Genomic DNA, 21,321 nt, shown 5'->3' with positions numbered 1-21,321 from the left:
CAGGCGGTGTCAGAGGAAGGCCCGAAAAATTGCCAAAGACTCCAGCCACCCAAGCCATAAGCTGTTTACTCTATTAGCGACACAACACAAACACACAAACACACTACACACACTTTTACATATTATTTTATTCTGCTTGTGTTACTATTTTATTTTTAAACTCTGCATTGTTGGGAAGGGCTCGTAAGCAAGCATTTCACAGGAAATTTAATTAATTGTAAATTCAGACTAACACAACAATGTGGAAAAAAGTCAAGGGGTATGAATACTTTCTGAAGGCAGTGTAGTTGGTGCTGTATATTAAGTAATATACATGGGTTCTAAAATGATCAATTCTTTGTTAGCCTGTTAGGGCTAGGGGGCAGTATTGACACGGCTGGATAAAAAACATACCCGATTTAATCTGGTTACCACTCCTACCCAGTAACTAGAATATGCATATACTTATTACATATGGATAGAAAACACCCTAAAGTTTCTAAAACTGTTTGAATGGTGTCTGTGAGTATAACAGAACTCAAATGGCAGGTCAAAACCTGAGAGATTGCTTTACAGGAAGTGGCCTGTCTGACCATTTCTTGAACTTCTTTTCCATCTCTATCTTTTACTAAGGATCTCTGCTCTAACGTGACACTTCCTACGTCGTCCATAGGCGCTCAGAGCCCGGGAAAAAACAGAATGTCGTCATCCCAGCCCCAGGCTGAAACACATTATCGCCTTTCTCAAGTGGCCGATCAAGGGACACTGGGCTTAGGAGCGTGACCCGACCGCCCCCGCTTTGTGATTTTTTCCTCTGTTTGCCGAAAAGGAGATTCCCTGTCGGAATATTATCGCTTTTCTACGAGAAAAATGGCGTAAAAATTGATTTTAAACAGCGGTTGACATGCTTTGAAGTACGGTAATGGAATATTTAGAATTTTTTTGTCACGAAATGCGCCATGCGCACGACCCTTCTTTACCATTTCGGATAGTGTCTGGAACGCACGAACAAAACGCCGCTATTCGGATATAACGATGGATTATTTTGGACCAAACCAACATTTGTTATTGAAGTAGCAGTCCTGGGAGTGCATTCTGACGAAGACAACAAAAGGTAATCAAACTTTTATAATAGTAAATATGATTATGGTGAGTGCTAAACTTGCCGGGTGTCTAAATAGCTAGCCCGTGATGCCTGGGCTATGTACTTAGAATATTGCAAAATGTGCTTTCACCAAAAAGCTATTTTAAAATCGGACATATCGAGTGCAGGAGGTCTGTAGAGGACGTCTGTATCTATAATTCTTAAAATAATTGTTATGCTTTTTGTGAACGTTTATCGTGAGTAATTTAGTAAAATGTTAGCGAATTCCCCGGAAGTTTGTAAAAAGCTGGTTTTTGATATAAATATGAACTTGATTGAACAAAACATGCATGTATTGTATAACATAATGTCCTAGGGTTGTCATCTGATGAAGATCATCAACGGTGAGTGCTGCATTTAGCAGTCTTCTGGGTTTTGGTGACATTATATGCTGGCTTGAAAAATGGGTGTCTGATTATTTCTGGCTTGGTACTCTGCTGACATAATCTGTTTTGCTTTCGTTGTAAAGCCTTTTTGAAATCGGACAGTGTGGTTAGATTAACGAGAGTCTTGTCTTTAAATAGCTTTAAAATAGTCATATGTTTGAGAAATTGAAGTAATAGGATTTTTAAGGTTTTGAAAATCGCGCCACAGGCTTCAAGTGGCTGTTACGTAGGTGGGACGAATTCGTCCCGCCTAGCCCATAGAGGTTAGTTGTACAATTTATGCCACCCGCATATAAAAACCCTGAACACTGTCAGAAAGACCCGAATGTAAGATCATAATTTCTATGACTCACACAGTGGAGGAACATATTGCCTGTAGCCTACTGTACATGGTAAACTGGTGTGCATCAAGTGGAAAATGGCTGCGAGGATTTTTCTACAATATTCACAACGTACTGTATTGAGACAATTCCAATCTCTTTAGAATACAAATCTAATTTCATCAATTACATATGGAAAAACTTGGTCTCTGCTGGTGCTTCTGGCTGTTTGAGATGCTTTAAAAGCCACGTTAATGATAGGGATAGCATCCACTTTGAGAAGCAACTTCTTTCTGAAGCCCTCCTTCCATTGTTGATAGCTGTAGAAGTTTTCAGATTGACAAGTAGACACCCAATTCGCCCGCCTCATTCTCACAAATGTATCACATGTGATGCTGACCGCAGGGCGTTGTGGGACTATACACGTGTGTAAGGACTTAAAATGGTCCACACAGAAGTGCGACAGCATCTTCTACACCCAAACCATAGACTCAAGTCTGACACCAACAGGCTCCTGAACAGCTTCTATCCCCAAGCCATAAGACTACAAAATAACTAAATAGCTAACAAAATGGCTACACAGACTGAGTTGACACTTGTATTTAATGTTATTTTTGTCTCTATGCACACTCACACACACCGACACTCCACACACACAAACACCCACTTCATCATCATTTGCTCACACATAACATGCAGATACACTGAGTAAACTTAACATTAGGAACACCTTCCTAATATTGAGGTGTGGCTGTTTAAGCAAGAGATATGGAGTTTGCATGGACTGCCTCTCAATCCACCACATCCACCGATAATGCTCTTCCGCATCTGCGATGAAAGGTGGCAGAGCTAGAGCGGCGTTTGTCAGACCATGAGACATCCCGAAAATTGGTCTTTTCACAAAAATGTCTGTAGCGTCCGAACGGCCTACAAACTATTATGACCACTCTATTGAAAGATGAGACTCATGAACACGCTGGTTTTCTGCATTTTGCGTATTATAACAATTGATTTAAGAGTTTGTAATTTGGGAGCATTTTACTATTAGTGCTCTAAGTTACTAGTATATGAGTTTCTGGCCTTGAGAAATAGGTGCAAAACATTTAATAAAGAATGCTGATCTGAGAGCAGTGCTTCCCTTTCTTTTGATCCTATCAGTATTGACACATGCTCCAACAACAACTTAGTGACCGTTTTCTATGAGTGGTGTTTTGGGAAATGCGTGCATTCAGCCGTTTTAGGAAAGGTGCATGTTAAAACACTCGTAAGCCTAGATTCCATCGCAATTGGGAAAACAGGCCCTGGGCAGTACTAGTTGTACACACTTATGGGTGTGATTGAAAAATGTCACTGGGGAAATATAGTTATAATCCTTATAATAGTATGCCTCCCCGCATTAAGTTCATTTTCTAACAAAAAAATGAATAATACAGGATCATTATGGAATATATTGGAAATTGAGCTTTCATTTAACACAGTTTTGCTAATGGTTTAGCTTTACATCCCAATTTAAGGTCAACTTTAAATAAATCCTTTCCCTTGGGTTGGGTATTTACTACAAGTGCCACCTCCACAAATACTGTCTCTCTTTAAAGATGAGCAAAAAAGACTGTATAGAATAAACAATTCAAATACTGAGCTATAATTGTATGCTCATCAAATTGGGAAAAGTATATTATTTTATGCTAACACAATTGCTCAGAGAAATAGATTTTGTTTAACTTTTTTTCTCAAAAAGATAGGTGTCAAAAGTATACTCTTGCCCCCTTTACTTGCGGGGATAACAACCCTGAGCCTTTTTCTAAAATGTTTTATGAGATTGGAGAACACATTGGGAGGGATCCTAGTCCATTGCTCCATACAGAATCTTGCCAGATCCTTGATATCCTTTGTCTGCTCTTAAGGACTGCCCTCGTCTATTCAAACCACGGGTTTTTAATGAGGTTCAAGTCCGGAGACTGAGATGGCCATTGCAAAATGTAGATTTTGTGGTCAATTAACCATTTCGTTGTGGATATTAATGTGTGCTTGGGGTTATAGTCTTGCTGGAAGATCCACTGCGGGCCACATTTCAGCCTCCTGGCAGAGGAAACCAGATGTTTGGCTAAAATGTCCAGGTACTTGGTAAAGTTATTGACGTCGTTGACCTTAACAAGGTCCAGGACCATTGGAGGCAAAGTAGCCCCTTAACGTCGAAGATCCACCACCATATTGTACAGCACATATGAAGTACTTCTTTGCATATGCTTCCATTTTTCGACACCAAACCCACCACTGTTGTGCGTGGCCAAAGAGCTCTATTTGAATATAATCTTACAACATCACGGCTTGGACTTTGCTAACCGGCATTGGCACTTGGATTGGAACTGGCAATGTTGAGTCCATTGAGTCCGGTCTCGAGACCACATATTGAGTGTCTTGTTCTTGTCTAGGTGTCAGATACAGTTTTACTCGGTGTTGATGTAATTTCTTCCCGAGACCAGCCGAGACATGCAGAGTGAAAAAAACTCAATTATCAGCTCTCATTCAGTCAGCGCTTGAAACCACTTCTGTAGGCCACACTCCTTTCATGACACATACAGTTGTTATCACCTTTTGAAACCTGGGCCTTCTACTTCACTGGTAACATTACTGTCCTTTACGTTCTTTGAAAAATATCAGAATTTCCTTGATAGGGAACGGGCAGAGTGGGGGAAATTATGGAGGAGTGGGGAAAATTGTTTGAAAGTTGTGCACTCACTATTAGTAAGGGGAGACTGTGGGAAATTGTAACATATTTGGTATTTTTATCCATTATAGACTCAATTTGCTCTGGTCTTGGTCTTGAATTGGTCTCGCTTTAGGTTGTCTTGAACACAACACTGGGAACTGGTGCTGGAGAAGAAATGGTCTCAGACCCCTCCCAATGTGTTCTCCAATCTCATAAAGCATTTTAGAAAAAGGCTCAGTATCTGGAGTATTTAAAACAGGGGTGCCGATAGGTGAACAAATGATCTTAAAATATGTATATATTACTTGTTAAACAAAATCTCTTTCTCTGAACAATTGTGCTGGTATAACATAATGTAATTTTCTAAAAAGTCTGAGCGTACAATATACTGTAGCTCAGTATTTGAATTATTTATTTTAGACAGTCTTTATCAAAGGTGCAAATCATTTTCGAGGTGACGTGACTGTACATTACTCTAATACACAACATTACAGTTTTGGGTCTATAATCATAAAACACAGTGTTTCCCAAACGCGTTTCTCGGGACCCCAAGGGGTGCACATTTTGGTTTTTGCCCAAACACTACACAGCTGATTCAAATGATCAAAGCTTGATGATTAGTTGATAATTTGATTCAGCAGTGTAGTGCTAGGGCAAGAAACTAAACGTGCACCCCTGGGGTCCCGAAGACCAAGTTTGGGAAATCCTCACATAACATAATCATATTTCATATTGCTTCCATCAATATTGCTTGGAAAATAATCTTGTAGGATATAGCCCACCCAGCTATTATTTCAGGTCCAACTCACCATCCATTGTGCTGCAATGGAATTTGTTGTATCCATAGATTTTCCTTAACCTGCAACCATATAAAATACCGTCATAGCCCTAGACTTATTCCCTTAGGAGAGTGACACTTTGCCAAAAGTAAAATATAAATGTATCCTTGGCCAATTGGGACCTTCCTGTCTCATAAAAAATAAGTGCACCCCTGTTTGGAGTGCACACTGTAGCAACTAGCTGTCTATGCTTAGTAACTTAGCATCTTTATATCCTTTGTCACGGCCCAGTATTTTTCTTTCGACATGCAGCTGAGACACTCTCAGCCTGTTCATCTGGCTCTATTTATTTTTCTATTTTCTGTCACGACGTGGTAGGCCATTCATGGCCATAGGGCGCTATTCTGCTTTCGCTGGCATGATGGACTACAGCGAGAGTCTTCATAGACCATCTGTATCCTGCAGCCTCCTTGCGTTAAGACATTCTATCTATCCTCACTGAAAGGAAGGAACACTCTAGTCTATACTGTATGACCAGTGTAGATGTGGCAGGGAAAACGGCTTGTTGTGCTGCAGTTATATATGAAATAGTTTTAGGAAGTCTATATTAGACAGCTGTGGTGCTCAAACTTTTCATGGCCATATATGACACTTTGAGCTCCCTGTGTAGCATCTTTGATAAAAATTCAGCTGGTTTTAAGCTCTCAAATATTTGCATCATAGTGCTTTCTCAAACTATCATACAGGTATTGGGAGATATAATATTTGATTGACTGATGCAAAGCCTCCATTTTCCTCAACCTTACTTTGGTTCGTTAGTGATCTCTGTAACATTGACTATTGCTTGTATGACACCATCTTGTCAATGCCTTCTTGCCGTTGTGTTTTGTATTCAGTTTAGTCTTCCCTCAATGGAAAACCATTGTATTCAGTTTTGTCCTCCGCCCCTCCATATGGAAAGGGAGTAGATTCAACATTCCCATGCTACTCCATGCTGCAACACTACAGCAGATAGCTACAGCTAGCTGTTTTTGATCTCCTCATGTGCTTGATGAGAATCGTACATACTTCACCTATTTTTCCCACATGGCGGTGTGACAGAGGCCAGTTACCTCAATCCACCCCCTCTATGAGGTGATTATTTACCTTCTCCTCAGGCGGGGTATTAGTCTGACCTCGTCTGCATACGCTTCCTGGCGTTTTTGTTTTGGACTTGCATATGAGCAGTCATCTGCCAACCATAATAAAATCTCTGGCTGTGGTACGCAAAGGGATATTTACCCAGGCTGATGCCCCATCTGGCTGCTCCATCCTAATCTTATAAAAATCAAATAGGAAAGAAAATATGTATTAAATATCAAAGACAGAACTGCTCATATTTATGGAAATGTACACTGTATATGTCTCTTGGTCAAGGATTTCTGCTACACGGATGTTTCTCGTCTCCATCATGTTCACCTCAGACGAGCTGTGAGGCAGGTATCAGGGCATCAGTGTGTGTTTCTTTGAGAATTCGCCATGAAATTTTCATGACTTTCCCAGACCTTTTTTGTTGTTGTAGTCCTAATCTAGCAGACTTGATTCAACAAGTCAAAGGCTTGAAGAATTGAATCAAGTGTGGTAGCTCTGGAACAGATCAAATACATGAACTGCTCCCCGTGGAGAAGTCAGACAAATGCTAGCCTTCCTGTTATCTGTTCCTTGGGCCCCTATAACTCACTCCAAAAAGGGAGGGTAGGAAAATCATTCCAAGAAGTCAGTGAAATGTTGATTCCACCCACATCTTTATCCATCATGTCATGTTCATTAGACCTACCTGAGCCTTCAGATCGTTGAAGCAGGGACTTGTAGTTCATCACCATGTAATTGAAGGGACATTATCGCCAGTAGCATCACAAGGTGTTGCCACAATGAGGTGTCCACTAATAATCAAAATGATCTCATTACAGTGTCATTATGTATCACATAGCCATTATGCTTGTTACCTGGTTATGATCGCTTGGTGAGTAATGGCAATTTGCTATAACTGCAAATCTCTCCATGTGGCTAGATGATAGAATTAATGTTCTCTCAGGTGTTGTTTCGGACAAACAATTTATTATGAGAAATAGGAGTTGGAGGAATAGTTATTTCGGCCAACCAGCCACATTCTCTTGTATTTTCTCTTTGAAACCAAGATTCTCAATTATTTTCAGTGCAGCGTCTAGACCTCAGAGGTGAATAGTGAATGGGCTTTGATGGTTAGCTTCTATACAGAGCCAAAGCTTCAAAATTCTTCAGACAGTGAGATGAGAAAGAACTGTAGAAAAACCAGTTTTCATAAGTATCCAGCCATCCATTCGCCACGTGGTTTTGACAGCATTTAACAAACTTACTTGTGAGGAAAAAGTGCCACATGAAGTTATTTGTATCTATACTCATCATGTCGAATTTTGTAAGAGTCAAGAAAAATCTATAGCTAGTCATTGAGCATGCTTCAAATTGTGAATTAAAAGTTTTAGATACAGCCTAACATAAACGAATAGGAAAATTGTGAAACAGGCAATTGATTACAGTCCTTGTGCTTGCTTGTCAGTATGTGTCAGAGTTAATATAAGTTAAGATATAGAGTTAAGATATATATGGTTTAAAGGTCTCCCATTAAAATGATCAGAAGAGTGCAGTAGCGAAGCTCACTCTGAGGCGTTTTAGCCTCTCATTGTGGATCTCTTCCTCTTTCTGCCTGACTCTAATTAGAGTCATTTGAGGTCGCCTTAGCGGGAGGGCGACAACGACTAATAAAATATCAACTGAAATCCAAAACGAGATCCCTGTTGTCCCCCGTCCTGTCACAGTGGCTTTTAAGGCCACTGCTATCAGAAGATGGGTCTTTATAGAGAGATGTACTAAAGAAGGAAATGGTTGCTTTAGATCAGATAGGCCTAATATACTGTAAAACCTCAAATAACATATTGTATAGTGCCTCAGAATAAGTATGTCAAAGTTATGGGAAGCGAGTTTCTTGAAGAACATACTGTCTTCAACAAAATTGGTCATGATAGCCATTGTGAGCTCATAAAGTATAACAGCTAATATAACCAGTGCCCATAATATGTGATGACATTCAAATACTTAAAACGTATTACTTGTAGTAACATTGACTTTGCATGTTATTACATGTTACTCCTCCTGCTAAATTACATTTGTGTGGGCATGTATCTCTTATCAGGAGAAACATTTCCTTGACAACCTCTTGGAAATGAGGGAGATACTATGTAAATCATCCTAATGTGCTTTGAATTGAGTCAAAACTACACTGACATATACAGACATATCCTCCTGCTAAATGCCAGCTAGCCTCGTTCAATCAATATCCCCACATTAACCAAAAGGTGATGGTCGGAGTCTTGAGTTTGTATTGCAATCAATACCTCTCTCTCTAAACAGCCAGTCCATACATGACTTGTTTTCTCAAACAGATGAAGGTCTGCAGTGCACTGTCATTTCCAATTGGGATCTCAGACGCAGTTTACAGTGCTATAATTTTCACACTCCTCATGTGATTCATTGAGTGGCTGTAAACATTCATTAGAAGGCTATAAACGCATTAACTCTGCTGCAGTGTGTGTGCATTCCTTGGCATGTGTTTTGTGTCTACCGAAGTCCACACACACACACACACACACACACACACACACACACACACCACACACACACACACAGAACATGTGATTTCTAGCTACCTGTTTCACATCCTTATGCATGTTTGTGCTAGGGTTGCTCTTCCTCTGTTGCTAATTAAACATTGATAACATGCCAGCGAGAGGCAGTCTCTACTGCTGAGCAGTAGAGAGCCTTGCCCAGACAGAGCGGAGAGGGAAGGAGGGAAGGAGAGAGAAATGTGCAAAGCTGGGCTACTCAAGCCCCCAGCATTAAAAGCTCCTGCAGAAAGAATCCCCTTCTTTGAAGTAGAGATACACTATAAATAGAAAGTATGTGGACACCCCTTCAAATGAGTGGATTCGGCTATTTCAGCCACACCCGTTGCTGACCAGTGTATAAAATCGAGCACACAGCCATGCAATCTCCATAGACAAACAGTGTCAGTAGAAGGGTCTTACTGAAAAGCTCAGTGACTTTCAACGTGGCACCGTCATAGGAATCTGGGTTTGGCGGATGCCAGGAGAACGCTACCTGCCCGAATGCATAGTGCCAAGTGTAAAGTTTGGTGGAGGAGGAATAATGGTCTGGGGCAGTTTTTCATGATTCAGACTAGGCCACTTAGTTCCAGTGAAAGAAAATCTTAAAGCCACATTTATTTATTTTTTACATTTAACTAGGCAAGTCAGTTAAGAATAAATTCTTAATTACAATGACGACCTAAACCCGGACGACACTGGGCCAATTGTGCGCCGCCCTATGGGACTCCCAATCACAGTTGTGATGCAGCCTGAATTTGAACCAGGGTTTCTGTAGTGACGCCTCAAGCACTGGGATGCAGTGCCTTAGACCTCTGCGCCACTCGGGAGCCCAGACAGAGCATATGCCACAGCATACAATGACATTCTAGACAATTCTGTGCTTCCAACTTCGTGGCAACAGTTTGGGGAAGGCCCTTTCCTGTTTCCGCATGACAATTCCCCCATGCACAAAACGAGGTCCATACAGAAATGGTTTGTCGAGATCGGTGTGGAAGAACTTGACTGGCCTGCACAGAGCCCTGACCTCAACCCCATCGAACAGCTTTGGGATGAATTGGAATGCCGACTGCGAGTCAGGCCTAATCGCCCAACATTAGTGCCCTACCTCACCAATGCTCTTGTGGCTGAATGGAAGCAAGTCCCCACAGCAATGTTCCAACATCTAGTGGAAAGCCTTCCCAGAAAAGTGGATTCTGTTATAGCAGCAAAGAGGGACCAACTCCATATTAATGCCCATGATTTTGGAATGAGATGTTCAACAAGCAGGTGTCCACATACTTTTGGTCATGTAGTGTATATTATTCATCTCATGTGTGAGAAGCAGAGTGAGAAAGTGCAGTCTCGATACTTCTCACTGTGAACTGTCCCTCCTCCATTCCCTTGTGTTCCTAGTGAGTCAGGGTAGTAAGGTCTTGCCTCCACGATCCTCTCCTCAAGGACTCTCCACGCCGACCTCCCTGTTTCTGAGCACACATCGGCTGTGTACTTATTCGAATGGGGCTTGGGGTTACACTTGCTACTGTGGAAATAAAGAGTATTCTTATAGATCCTATTACTTTTACATGTAATACTTCTGTTTCTGGTACTAGGAGGATAGTTTTTTTTGTGGGTACAGTATCCTTACCAACAATTGTAGATCATTATAAAGACCTGCTGAAAATGGACACTCAATTCACATACACGTAGACTATTGTTTTGCAAGCAAATATCAATGCATGTTTTGGTCTGTGTGTGGAGAAGGTTGGGGAGGGGGTGCAATGAAATATTGAGTACCTCTGCTCCGAGGTTCTCTTGCTTTAGCTCATCTGAGGGACTTCTCTCACCCACAAATCACATTCATATACAGTGCGTGGCTGTATCAAGATCTAAGACAGAGCAAGATCTAAAATAAAGAAGTTTAGCTTGTTATGGCACTATATTATGCCCTGTAGGTTATAGCCGACTGTACAATTACAACTTAATATGTATAGTGTCAACTTTCTTTCCCTTATTTCTTTAATTTCCACCTTTGTCTACATGGACACCACTTTTGATTCTTCCTGAGAAACAGAAAGTAACGCTCTCTTCTCAGTACTTCCCAGAATTTGCCCTTGTCTTGCCTTCAAACCAAGTCTCCACTGAGAGGGCCATTGAGCAATATGGAGCAGTTGGTTTGAGCTCCTTAAAATGTATACTGGCACTATGTGAGGTCGAACCCTGCTACAGTACAGGAAAAACGAGCCGAAATGCAATGAAAAGTGTGGAAGGGAGAAACCGGTTCGACAAGAGCCATGAAATTGTTGGGGAACATCAAAGCCCAAATCAGAGCAGGAGCAACATTCGAAACAGAGTACAAGGCCAAAGCCCAAATGACTCCCGGCTAAATGTTTAATGAGTGGTGAGACAAGGCTAACTACAGTTGATGTATGGTATACCCACTCCTGTAGGATTACTATCAGCTGGTGCTGTATGCTTTAAATAATACAAAGTCTATCCAGAAACAAACTAACTTTGGAGAGTGAAGAATGAAAGACAAGGCTCTGTCAAATTATTGTTCATCAAAAAGGCCCCCACATTTTTTAGGAGCAAGTTACCTACATATCCTATTTTATATGTTGCCCATTCCAACTTGGCAATATCAGGACGTGCGTTGTCCACGTGCGTTGTCCATGGGTGAAATATTATTTGCCTCTCTCACAACCGGAAAGCAAGTGAAAGAAGTAAAGATAGTGAAACGAATGCGAGAGGAAACATAGTAAAGAAAGTAGTGAATCGAAGGGTGTACTCTGGGAGCGAACCCATGTATCTGGGGGCATTAATATTAATCCAGTTAAAGTCATGCTCCTAAAGTTTTGTATAATTCCTGCCATTAGTTTTGAAAGTAGTGCTCACAAGCCAAAACGGTCCCCGAAAATTGTGGACAATTGTGTCCTACATCATCCATTTCATATGAACGTTACTATTTGCAAAAAAAATAAATGTTTGTCCAATTTGTACAATATGTTATGAAATTGTAAGTGCTTAAGGTCCCGGACTGCATCTTTAATAAACACCCATACATACGATTTTATGATTTTATGTCTTTGCAGTCGGCGTTGAAAGCCACATCTTTCCACTGATGACTCAATCGCTTCCCTCACGACTCATTACGCTCCGACTAGGCATCAAAGCAAATAAATGAATGATGAAACAAAAAGTGAACAAAAAATGGGAGTCTCGTGTTTCTATGAGGAAGATCTTCAAAAATAACTTTTGAACTTAGTTTGTCTCCTGGGCAGCTGCAGTTGACTGTGCTTACCAAAGAAAACAGAGGCATCCTGGCTTTCTTGGTTAATTATGCCCTCCAACTTATTCAAAACAGAGTGTTTTCATATGGCTATTTACTGGGTGCCAAATTCTCTTAATTTCCAATGAATTGGTTGGGTTGCCTGTGTGCAGCTGAGGCTGGTGATATGCGCAGGAAGAACAACAGTAACAATGGGTGTGAATCCCTGAGTGAGCCCCTCTCATACCCAGTGGTGAGGCGCTAAGACCATGTCTACTGCTGCATGGTCTGAAACAGCTCTGGGGATTTAGAGCTTGGGCATGCTGGTATTGTTGTTAATGAAATAAACATGGCTAGAGTATAATCTCACATACCTCTAAGGGTGTAAACAAGTTACTCACCGAGGTACATTCCAAATCAGGTAAACAACACTTAGGTATGTTAATAAGCATACACCATTCATAAAATACAATAAGTTGTGATATACAATTTAGTCAAGGACCGTTCAAATGAGTCGTGGACCATTCATGAATCACTATTTTACTCTGCTCAGAAATAATGAATGGAAACTTTTGAAGATACTGTTATGTTCCTCAGTCTCTTGGCTTTGTCATGTTCCATTAACATGATTAAATGTTTATGTATCTTCCCTTTGTGGGCTCTTCTGCTTGTGGGCTCTTCTGTCAACTAACCTAGAGTGCCCTTCAATCCTTGTCTTGGTCTAGTAAATAACCCCTTTATTCAATCAAACCATTAATATCAGGGATGGATTGTGCCTTTTCTCTTATACCTGTATGGTTGTGGTAAGATACAAAGCTATGTTCATGTTTTCATATGTGGGAGCATGCTTTAAAAGCCTTCCAAGGAATCAAGGACGTGATGCTTTTGTAGGAGTCACAGTTACCAATGGCCTGAGCTCAGCATCAGAGGCCTCTGCAGCTTAGTTTTTCCCAGAAATTCAGATGGAAACCTTTCTTTTGATGGTTTCCTGGAAACTGTGTGCCCTCAGATAGATGGGTGTTTGTGTCAAAGTCCTTAGCAGTAATGAATGTCTGTAAGGTTAATGGACCTCTGATTTGGGTTTGTGTTTATCACACTCTTGTTCAAACTAAATGGGTACTTGACACAGAGCGGCTGGTTGTAAGTTAATTGAGGCCATTTACTTTTGGAAATGGAGAGAGATGAGTGTTGAGTTCTAGGTAAGGGTAAGTGAAAATGGCAAAGAACGACCCATTTCAAACAGAGTACACACATCCATTAACTTGCAGGTGATGGGTACAAAAACATAAACCAGTGAAATAAAACTAGAAGCCTGACGAAGACCTTCGGGTCAAAGCGCTTCGATCATTGCATTCATCAGTGTGCGGGTGTCTATCTTTATTTCATAAAATGACTGACAGTGAATTGAACCTGGGTCGTCCTTGCGTAACAAAACAGGCAAGGTGAGCAAAGCAGTTACAAAGCTGATCTAGTATACCTTAAGTAAATAATTTGAGAAATGCTACAGCTGACCACACAATGTTTGTGAGGTATTGTTGTTGGTGGTGGTTTCTTACTTTAGCCTGTGACTCATACCTCCCAAGAAGCACACCAATGTTCAAGGACAGTGATTTCTCCATCACACGGGTGGATTATGAATCCATTTAAGCTCTGGGAAACGTGTCTGACAAATAACAGTCGATCCTGAACTAGAAATTAATTGTCTGCTGTATACTCCGACTAGGTGATGTGGCCCTATCTTTGAGCGGAGGTTTACACCGCTCCCGGGAAGTGACGACATTAGGATAATCTGTCCAGTTAATTGTGTCTGGGGCTGGGCTACAGTGACAAAGCTCTGCTGCCTGATTGGCTTCTTGGAGCTTGGCAGACCCAGGAAGGCAAGAAGCGGGCAGATTAACTTAACAGGAAACAAAATAAGGAAGAGGCAGACTGACAAAGTTGAGGCCTGCTTTTGACGCCTGTGTCTGTGGGGACGGCTTTGTCGCCATTCAGGGCAGAGTGAGTGACAGTGTGGTTAGTGAAGTCCGTCACTTCTTTGTCCCGCCCTTTTAGCCGATTGGCTCCCGAACTGGTGACTGGTTACCAGACTTCATGTGTTGGCCTATACAAGTCTATTATGCTCAAAGACGTATTACAAGTCTTCGTTCATAAAATGGACCTTATATTAAAAATGGGGGGGGGGTGAGAAGAAAAGAGAAACACGGATCCATCTCCAATCACATACAGTATGTTGAATAGAACCATAGCGTTAACCTTCTTCACATTGTCAGAGAGAAGAGAGCGGATGAATATTCATGAACAGAGCTCAATCCCAAAGTGCTGATGCTGTGGATTGTGGGTACTAACGAGCTGGCTGTGGTGCCCACCTGTTCGTGTGAGGCTGTGATAGATTAGTCAGACGCCACAGGTGCTCTGCTGAAAGCAGTAGGTCCCATTCGAGGTCAGCTGGCACCGTAGACAGTCTTAGATTTTCATCTTGTATTTGCTGTTTGGGGTTTTACTTAGAAAGGGCCTGAAGCTTATTGTGTAAGGCAAGCATTGTATGAAACTTTATAAGATTTCCAAAGTAAAATGCTTTATACTCAGTGTATGAGTACTATGGGACATGGTTTTCACTATTCCAGTGTGATTGTGAACTAACTTTTTGGAAATGGTCATTCTGCTTCCATTGGGCAAAGTCAACTAGATGTTGAATTTTTTGGGGACTAAGACAAAAGTAAAGGGTATTTTTAATGAAAAGTGATTAATCTCTGTCAGGGAGAAACTTGGGCTGTTTATTGTCTTTCTTCGGTACCTTGCAACCTCTCTCCTCACATCATTTTCCAAAATTCATGGGAGGAGAAGGTCAGGGTTAGGAACCATGGATGTTCTTCTCCAATGGGCTTTGAGATGAAAGCAAGAGGATGCAAGGAATCGAAGAAAGACTAATTGAGATAAAGCCCTGGTGCAGTGGAGTGCAATATTCATAACCTTTTCAAACAATCACTTCAGAGTTTGTCCCTTAACCTCGAGAAGAAATGAGCAAGTTCCTATGTCATCGAAAGTGTGATAGATGTGCCAAATGTACTGGCAAATTGGCATGTGAACATAGTCTTTCTGCTGCATACAGTATATGTGGCACAGTCAGGTGATTTAGTCCCCGCTGACATCTAATTTGTGCTATACATTATTGTTTGAAAAATGCTGCCTACAGCATGTCTCTACATGGATGTATGCAGCATGTGTGGCTGCAGCAAGATACTATTGCATTTTAGTTTAGTTACTTCTGAACAAATTAAGCTTTATATAGTTAGCTACAAACTAGAAAACTTCAACATGCAAACTTTGGAAGCATGATTCCAACTCTGGAGACATGACCAGATTAAAAGGGAGGAAAAATACATTATGAACACATTTTATCACTGGTTTACCAAAATGATTAGGACCTTATGATGTTACAAGTTACTGATATATCCCACCCGTTTCAACTATGGGACAAAGGAGTAAGCCCTGCATGTTTTGTACAGGACACAGGGCCTTTCAACTGGGCAATCAGCAGTTGAAAATTAACAAAGCAGCATCCCTGCCCCTGTTTTGGTAAAAAGATGAGGGATGGGGCTGGAGAAATGTAACCACCCTCAAATTCATAAACAGAGCTTTGGATGCATGGACTGATCCTTGCATTTGATATTAAAGTTATAGCTTCGACCATGTTTTGAGGCTATATAGTGTTCGTTTGTATTTACTTTGTATACAAAGAAGCTTATATTTTGCGTTCTGATGGGGTATGACAGTCATGAAGCATTTATATGTTATATTCTTCAAGAATCAATGGGTACATATAATTAAGTCCAACAATTTATGTAACAACTGCAGATTGCCCCTTTAACTTTATTGGGTGAATCCACCAAGTGTTCACCTCAACATAAACACCCCTGCGGACAGAATTTAAGTCTACCAATGGTCATACTAACACAAAATGTCTTTCAGCTTATCTTCATTTATTTGGATCAATGAAAGTGTTTAACTAAATGAGGGTTTTGAATGCATATATCAACAAAAATGTAGAATTTAATTATTTTTATGTATTGACTTCGTCTTTAGAACAATGTGTCTTTGCGCATAGGAGGGAGCAAGTAACGTATGATGTAGTGTAATTTGATTAGAGGCGGAATAGGGCTTTTGAGCAGACTTAGCTTCTGTTCACATCACTGCAGCCTCGTGAATGGGAAGAATCTTGGGAATGAAAATGCAGTAAATCCATAATTACAGGCTTGATAAACAATGCCTATGTCTCTTTTTATTTCTTTATGGGCCAGACTGCCTCACTGGTTCATAGCCCTAACTCCGCACCTCACAGGGGCATGACAGATGTCTATGAGGCAGGTCAGGTCCTTTGTCTTAGAGGTTAGAAATTACAGAGTACTTTGCTCAGGAGTCGGGTAGGGATTGGCCCGGCTGTCTGGGTATAAAGAGGTCCATACGATGAGAGTTGGAGAGCAGAGGTGCACAGCCAACCAGAGGTCCTCCTTCAGACACAGAGATCAAAAAACCAACTCATCGTCATCATGAGTCATAGCCCAGATAGGATGTCATCTTACCGCTGCCACTTTGAAGACATCAGCAGCAGCTCTACATCCTACCAGGTCAGGGTGTCCAGCCCTTCCCCCACCTGACGAGATGCCCGTACCCGATCCGCCATCTTCACCCACGGTGGTTCAGGAGGTGGCACAGTGGCCCGAAGGACCATGTCCTCCACACAAAGATCTGGCGCGACGGGTGGGACAATGTGTGCTGGTATGGAGGGTGGCATCGACTTGGATGCAGCCGCCACTGAGAACCAAGCATTCCTCAGCACACGCAGCGTTGAGAGACAGGAGATGGTCATCCTTAACGACAGGCTGGCTCTTTACATCGACAAGGTTCACTCATTGGAGCAGCAGAACAAGCAGTTGGAGATGGAGGTCGAAGGCCTCCAGAATCGCTTTGTGAAGCCGTCTGGCCTGCACTTGCTGTACAAGCAGCAACTGAGGGAGCTGATGAAGATCGCAGATAAGATGCAAGTCCAGTGGGACCTGGCCCTCGCTGCTAAGGAGGCCATGGTCGGCCAACTGGAGATGATCAAAGCCAAATACGAGGAGGCCCTTGAGAATAGGAAGGTGGCCGAGCTGGAAATCGAAGCATTCCGTCCGGATGTCGACGTGGCCACCTCTGCGCGCATGGCTTTAGAGAAACAGCTGGAGCAGTTGGAGGTGGAGCTCAAGTTCCTCCAGAGGGTGCAAAAACAGGAAATTGAAGAGCTGATGGCTCAGGTCTATTCTGGTCATTCCTCATCCCAGAGCTCCTTCGCCCTCCCTGACCTATCGGTTGCTCTCAAACAAATCCAAAGTCAGTACAATGAAATTGCAGCCAAAAACTTGGCTGAAATGGATTCCTGGTACAAATCAAAATAGAAGACATAACCAACAAGACAACAAAGCACATCGACAAGGCCCGAAGTGTAAGAGAAGAAATTACAAGCACCAGGAAGGATATCCAAAACAAAGAGCGTGACCAGGATGCTTTGAATGATGCTCTGGAAGCAGAGAGCAACGGAGAGGTACAAGAAGGAACTGGAAGACTTGCAGGTGAGGATCGAGGCCCTGAAGGTTGAGCTGGAAACCACAAAGGAGAAGATCGCTCACCACCTGCGCGAGTACCAGGACCTTCTGAACATCAAGATGGCTCTGGAGATTGAGATCACAACTTACTGGAAGCTGATTGAAAGCGAGGACTTGCGACTCAGCAGCATGGTCAAGAACCTGTCTTGGATGAGTGGCAGAATGAGTGCGATGAGCTCTGAAATAAGCAGTGTTGGGATTAGTTACTTGTAAAAGTAATATAACATATTACTCGATACATTTAACAAAAGTAACTGGTTACTTTACTAGCTATTACTTTACTTTCATGAAAAATGTATAAATCTCACAGTTAGTTTAACTGTTCGAGGGAGCAAGGCGAGCTGTGCATGCTCTACCAGAAATAGGCTACATAGTAACTCAGGTTTGATCACTAGTTTCTCCTTTCATTTGTGGTGATGATTTCCTGTGCTAGTCTACAAGTGCTGCACTATCATATGGGCTGTTTAATTAGGAAATCTGTACAGAACATATGGCTATCTTTTCATTCAAAATCTCTCTCGAGCTGCCAGTTCTGGTTATAGACCGCACGTACAGGGACCTATAGAGACGTATAGAGGGCACACTTGCCACTAGACGGGAAAGCCTTCTATGGGATTTGCTATCACAGAAGCGATCAATGGCAAAGATCAGAGGTACGTCCTCTATACATTTCTATGGAGAGCATATGACATTTCTCCAAACAGCCTTTCTCCACTCGCTCGTGAACTAAATGAGGAAACGAGTCGAGATCGGATCATGGAAACACGCTGCCGGTAGAGATATGACTCTGAAAGTAACGCACGCGTTGTTAGAGAAAGTAACTGTAATAATATTATCCAATTTGAAAAAGTTTCTTCACTCTGTTACTCATGAAAGTAATCTGATTACGTAACGCATTACCCCTAACACTGGGAATGAGTGTGGGTGTGGTTGGAGGTGTGGCTGGAGGAGTGGCATTGAGTGGAATTGTTGGAGGCAACGGAAATGGTGGAGGTAATGGAAACTGTGGAGGAAATGGTAAAGTCAACGGAAATGGTCGGGGGCAATGGAAAGGGAAACGGTGCAGGTGGAATTCGAGCGATCTTCACCCATGAGGTACAGGCAGTGGAAGCGACTAAGAAGAATACGGTCCTCATCAGAACCGTGAAAACAGAGGACGACATGCTGGAGAGCAACATCCAAGAGAAGAGCTACACTGTTGAAGGTGCAGCAGATGTGATGGATGAGGAACAACTGAACGATCATGTGACCTTTTCTCAATCTTTTATTAAACCCTTACGTCCCAAGAGCTTTGCAATGAGGACCCATGCCTGGTCTGTCACCTGGACATGAGACCATGAACTGCCCCTGTAACTATGTAAAGTGTGCCTTTGTGTGCCTTCAATTTGCTTAAGAAACAAATAAAATTCTCAGTATTAAAAAGACAATGGGCGTTTGGCATAGAGACTTCAATGCCAGAGTGTCTACGCATGTCAGTGTGTGTGCACGGGCTGATGGAGCCGTTTTCATAACCCTCTCTCTGATTAATAATTAGAGAGAATCAGGAGAGGAAAGATTAGCATATGTCTAGAGTGGCAGATAAGATGAGCATTTGGCTAATAAAAGACTAGGATCTCTGAGATGCAAAGAGGCAGAAACTTGTTAGAATAAAGGGCTTGTGTGTGACTCCTTGTTGGAGGGATATATTATGGTGTTGGTTGATGTGTCAAAAAATAGGCGACTGTTTTTACTATACCTCAAGCCAATGCCATACCTAAATATACAAGGGGATGGCTGAGCTGGAGCGTATTCAATGGGGTGCAAGTGCAAGATACTGAACATTAAAATAAAAACGTCTGTGATGATTTACACTAATCTGGACTGATGTTGGCCTTCAAACACTGACCAACAGTCATGGAGCAGTGATGGTACCAACTAACTGAAACTGACTTCAACTAAAGATTGGTATTGAGAGAGCAAATTAACCTAAAATAGTGTGGAAATGTCTTACGTACAATGATAAATATGTTCAATTGTTTGTCAAGAAGCTTATGCCAGACCGAAGGGTGGAAGGTTGTTGTCTCAATACAATTGTGCAAGACTTTGTAAAAAAAATTCAGCAGTCACGGATGGATTTGGCCATCTGCGGGCTGTGATTTTGATGTGGTCTTGATGGGCCGTGAATTAACAATTGTCATGATTATACAATTTAACATCCGTTTTGAGAGAAAGAGCAAACAACAAAAGACTAATGTGTTTGTGCATGAATTCTGCCTAATGTCTGTATGGTGTGTTGGGATCCAACCCAACTATCCGGTTGCCTATTTGGACTTAATGAAGCATTCTGAAAGGTTCTTACCTCCGGTTTCTTTAGCTCCCTAATTAAGGAGTTACTGCTGGTTCGGGTTCTATTCATGTGTTCTATAGTGGTACACTACTAAGAGCACTTGGAATGGAATTGATTACATGATGGAGCATGATACATATGGACACAATATCATTATTCACAATTCAGCACATGGCTAAGTTTGTATAGGATGACATTATAGCTGAAACCCAGTTGATTGTAAATCAGACTTAACCACATGCTTGTCCTCATTGGCGGAATAAACCGACTCTCCCTGAGAAGTTCAGTGTTGTTAAACCAATGAGCACAAACACAGTCAGGATTGATTAGACAATTGATCACTTTCAAGCAAAGACAACACAGCCAGTAGGTTAACTAAACGCTGTCTGTTTGGTACCGAGAGCTCCAAGATTCATGGCATTCGTGAACTATGTCAATATAGCAAAATAGGGTGCATTTAAATCCATAGTAAACGACAATAGAGCAGGGAAAAACAGATCATTTTGGGCAGGGAAGATGCCATACTAGTGTAAAACAAGCATATGAGGTATCATTTCACAATAATACCAAATACATAGACATATTCAGTATAGTCCTTTATGGCAATATATGGAATTAGGTACGTATTCAAATGAAACAACCGTAAACCTAATGCCACCCCCAACCCATTTCCACAGTTTTAAAACTATCTATACTGTAGCTATATCCTCTACTCCCATTGTGACCTGACAGTCAGTGCAAGCCAAGGCTAGCCGACACTGCTTCGCGGTTCTACCGTTAATAAACTCCATTGAATTTCACTTGAGAGCCGCATCTGAGGACCTTGTTATCCGCCCCGATCATTTAGCCTCTCACAGAGACAGCCCTATGGCTCAATGAAGATGAATTATGATCCTTCCAGCGACAGGGTGGCTGAAGTAATGGGATGAGTTGAATGGCAAGGCGACACATCACCCCCGTCACATTCACTATCATGTCAACACTGTCACTTCCCAAAGGTCCACCCTCACGTTCCACTATTCACAATGGCAAATGGCGAGGAGAAACAAGAGATGAAGTAAACACAGGTGGGAACACTAATAATGTGAGGTGTGGAATATTAACAGAACACTAA

General features: G+C 41.8%; 1 pseudogene; it reads left to right on the top strand.

Annotated features, from left to right (window-relative positions):
- The first annotated feature begins 16,789 nt into the window (after nucleotides 1-16,789).
- On the top strand, nucleotides 16,790-18,094 carry LOC106581718 (vimentin-like; annotated as a pseudogene).
- The last annotated feature ends 3,227 nt before the right edge of the window (nucleotides 18,095-21,321 follow it).

This window comes from Salmo salar, chromosome 21, assembly GCF_965601325.2.
Source record: "Salmo salar chromosome 21, fSalSal1, whole genome shotgun sequence".
Lineage (NCBI taxonomy): Eukaryota > Metazoa > Chordata > Actinopteri > Salmoniformes > Salmonidae > Salmo > Salmo salar.
Note: the sequence above shows the minus strand (reverse complement) of the source record. Positions and strands in the feature narration are given on the sequence as shown.